This window comes from Hordeum vulgare, chromosome 7H (assembly GCF_904849725.1).
Source record: "Hordeum vulgare subsp. vulgare chromosome 7H, MorexV3_pseudomolecules_assembly, whole genome shotgun sequence".
Taxonomy (NCBI): domain Eukaryota; kingdom Viridiplantae; phylum Streptophyta; class Magnoliopsida; order Poales; family Poaceae; genus Hordeum; species Hordeum vulgare.
The window spans coordinates 494,539,485-494,543,879 of NC_058524.1; positions in this window are offsets into that span (position 1 = coordinate 494,539,485).

Sequence of the window (4,395 nt, forward strand, 5' to 3'; positions counted from 1 at the left end):
AACCTTAATTATTTTAAAGCGCCTATTCACCCCCCCCCTCTAGGCGACATCCACGTCCTTCAGTGGGTGCTAGTGTTAGTGCAATACCTCAATCCTTATATGATGAAATCAAAGACGAGATTGCACCTGTTGAAATAGAACCTATTGATGTCACTATTCACCTTGCCAATAGAGATACTATCTTCCCTGTGGGAATTGTTAGGGATGTTGAAGTCTTGTGTGGTACAACGAAGTATCCTGCTGATTTCCTTGTTCTTGCTACCACACAAGATAGCTTTTGTCCCATCATATTTGGTAGACCTTTTCTCAATACTGTCAATGCTCATATTGACTGTGAGAAGCAAACTATCACGGTTGGCTTTGAAGGTGTGTCAAACGAGTTCAATTTCTCCAAGTTTGGTAGACAACCTCATGAAAAGGAGTTGCCTAGTAAGGATGAAATTATTGCCCTACTTCTATAGATGTGCCTCCTACTGATCGTTTAGAGCAATACTTGCTTGAGCATGAAAATGATATGCATATGGATGAAAGGGATGAGATATATAGAGTTGTCTTAGAACAATATCCTATCCTTAAGAATAACTTGCATGTTGAACTGCTTGGGGATCCACCCCCACCAAAGGGTGATCCTGTGTTCGAGCTTAAACAGTTGCCTCATACTCTTAAGTATGCTTATCTTGATGAAAAAGAGATATATCATGTTATTATTAGTGCTAGCCTCTCAGAGCATGAAGAAAAGAAGTTATTAAAAATTCTGAGGAAGCACCGTGCTGCTATTGGATATAATCTTGATGATCTTAAGGGCATTAGTCCCACTCTATGCCAGCACAAGATTAAAACTAATCCTGATTCTAAGCCAGTTGCTGATCATCAACGGAGATTAAATCCTAAGATGAAAGAGGTAGTAAGAAAAGAAATACTAAAGCTCCTGGAAGCAGGTATTATCTATCCTGTTGCTCATAGTGATTGGGTGAGTCCAGTGCATTGCGTCCCTAAGAAGGGAGGTATTACCGTTGTCCCTAATGATAAGGATAAATTGATCCCACAGAGGATTATTACTGGCTATAGGATGGTGATCGGTTTTAGGAAATTGAATAAAGCCACTAGGAAAGATCATTACCCTTTACCTTTTATCGATAAAATGCTAGAAAGACTATCTAAACACACACACTTCTGCTTTCTAGACGGTTATTCTGGTTTCTCCCAAATACCAGTTGCAAAAGATGATCCGGAGAAAACCACTTTCACCTACCCTTTCGGTACCTTTGCTTATAGACGTATGCCTTTTGGCTTATGTAATGCACCTTCCACCTTTCTAAGATGTATGATGGCTATATTCTCTAACTTTTGTGAAAAGATTGTTGAGGTTTTCATGGATGACTTCTCCGTTTACGGGTCTTCTTTTGATGATTGCCTCAACAACCTTGATCGAGTCTTACAGAGATGTAAAGACACCAATCTTGTCTTGAATTGGGAGAAGTGTCACTTTATGGTTAATGAAGGCATCATCTTAGGACATAAAATTTCTGAAAGAGGTATTGAAGTCGATAAGGCTAAGGTTGATGCAATCGAGAAAATGCCATACCCCACGGATATCAAAGGTATAAGAAGTTTCCTTGGTCATGCTCGTTTCTATAGAAGGTTCATTAAGGACTTTTCTAAGATTTCTAGGCCTCTTACCAATCTCTTGCAAAAGGATATTCCTTTTGTTTTTGATGATGATTGTGAGGAAGCCTTTGAAATACTTAAAAGGGCTTTGATAACTGCACCTATTGTTCAACCACCTGATTGGAACTTACCTTTTGAAATCATGTGTGATGCTAGCGATTATGCTGTTGGTGCTATCCTAGGGAAAAGAGTTGATAAGAAGTTGAATGTTATTCACTATGCTAGTAAAACTCTAGACAGTGCCCAAAGGAACTATGCTACTACGGAAAAGGAATTTTTAGCAGTCGTGTTTGCATGTGAAAAGTTCAGATCTTACATAGTTGATTCCAAAGTCACTATTCACACTGATCATGTTGCTATTAAGTACCTCATGGAGAATAAAGATGCTAAACCTAGACTTATCTGATGGGTTCTCTTGCTACAAGAATTTGATTTGCACGTTGTCGATAGGAAGGGTGTTGATAACCCTGTAGCAGATAACTTGTCTAGGTTGGAGAATGTTCTTGATGACCCACAACCTATTGATGATAGCTTTCCTAATGAGCAATTGAATGTCATCAATACTTCACGTAGTGCACCATGGTATGCTGATTATCCCAACTCTATCGTTGCCAAATATATACCACCTGGTTTCACATAGCAGCAAAAGAAGAAATTCTTCTTTGACTTGAGACATTACTTTTGGGATGATCGTCACCTTTATAAGGAAGGAGTAGATGGTGTTATTAGATGTTGTGTACGTGAACATGAACAGGGACAGATCCTACAGAAGTGTCACTCCGAGGCCTACGGAGGACACCATGCGGGAGATAGAACTGCACACAAGGTATTCAATCAGGTTTCTATTGGCCCACTCTCTTCAAGGATTCCTGTAAGTTTGTCTTGTCTTGTGACGAATGTCAAAGAATAGGTAATATCAGTAAACGTCAAGAAATGCCTATGAACTATTCACTTGTCATTGAACCATTTGATGTCTGGGGCTTTGATTATATGGGACCTTGTCCAAAATCTAACGGGTATACTCATATCCTAGTTGTTGTTGATTAAGTCACTAAGTGGGTAGAAGCTATCCCAACTAGTAGTGCTGATCAAAACACCTCTATCAGGATGCTTAAAGAAGTTATTTTCCCTAGATATCTAATGACCGACGGTGGTTCACATTTCATTCATGGTGCTTTCCGTAAAACGCTTCCTAAGTACAATGTCAACCATAGAATTGTGTCTCCCTATCACCCTCAGTTCAGTGGTCAAGTAGAGCTAAGAAATAGAGAGATTGAACTGATTCTGCAAAAGACTGTCAATAGGTCTAGAAAGAATTGGTCTAAGAAGCTCGATGATGCATTGTGGGCTTATAGAACTGCCTATAAGAATCCCATGGGCATGTCCCCGTACAAAATGGTGTACGGTAAAGCATGTCATTTACCTCTTGAGCTAGAGCATAAAGCTTATTGGGCAATCAAAGAGCTCAACTTTGATTTCAAACTTGCTGGTGAGAAGAGGTTATTTGATATTAGCTCACTTGATGAATGGAGAGCTCAGGCATATGAAAATTTCAAGTTGTTCAAAGAAAAGGTTAAGAGGTGGCATGATAAAATGATACAAAGCGTGAGTTCAGTGTAGGTGATTATGTATTGCTTTACATTTCTCGTTTAAGATTTTTTGCAGGCAAGCTTTTTTCTAAATGGTAAGGTCCTTACATTGTTGAGGAAGTATATCGTTCCGATGCTATCAATATCAACAAGACGGAGGTAATTTTCCGAGAGTGGTAAATGGGCAGAGAATCAAGCATTATATCTCAGGTACTCCCACAAATGTTGAAAGCAATATTATCAATACCATAACTCCGGAAGAGTACCTAAGGGATATTTATCAGCCTGTTTCAGACTCCGAAAATGAAGAGGTATGTGATTCGGAAAAAAAAATAGACTCCAAAACTTTTCCAGTAGGAATTTTTCTCCGTTTTGGAATATTTGAAAAAATAGAAAATTTTGAAGTAGTCCGGAAAGCGCACAAGGAGGCGACAAGCCTGCCAGGCGCAGGCCACCCCCTGGCCGCGCCTGGGGGGCTTGTGGCCACCTCGTGTGCCTCCCGGACTCCGTTTTCTTGTGGAGTACGCCTTCTGGTCTGGAAAAAACATTATATATTCTCCCAAAAGGTCTGACCCTCGTATCACACAATTTTCCTCTGTTTTCGTTTTGAGCCTCTTCTCTGTCACAGATTTAGGGCAAGATGTCTTCTCAAGATTCAGAGGGGGAGAGCTATGTGGCCGATTACCTTGCTAACCCCAAGGTCTATGGGGACTTGGATCGTTATGGTTGGACCATTGATGAGGAAGAATATTATGATCCCAAGGGGAAGGAAGGAACAAGTTCTGATGAAGAGGAGGCTCCTCTACCTCAACTTGGAGACACACATGTGGAGTTCAAGAAGTCGAGCCTCCCTCACTCAAGGAAGAAGCCTAAGACTTTGTTTATCCCTTCTCGTTTCTTGCACGAGAGTAAGCAGGAATTATGCCAAAGGGTGTTGAGGCTTGAAGAGGAAAATGATAATCTGAGGGAGCAAAATTTTATGCTCAATTGGAAATTAAACAAGTCCAAGGCCTCTGCAACAACTCCACCACCATCACCTCCAAAGGAAGACAACTGAGCATAGGTAAGGGCAATCCCCTTGGCTCGTGCCAAGCTTGGGGGAGTTGCTCCGGTATCGTATCTGTTGGAATTATGCCCT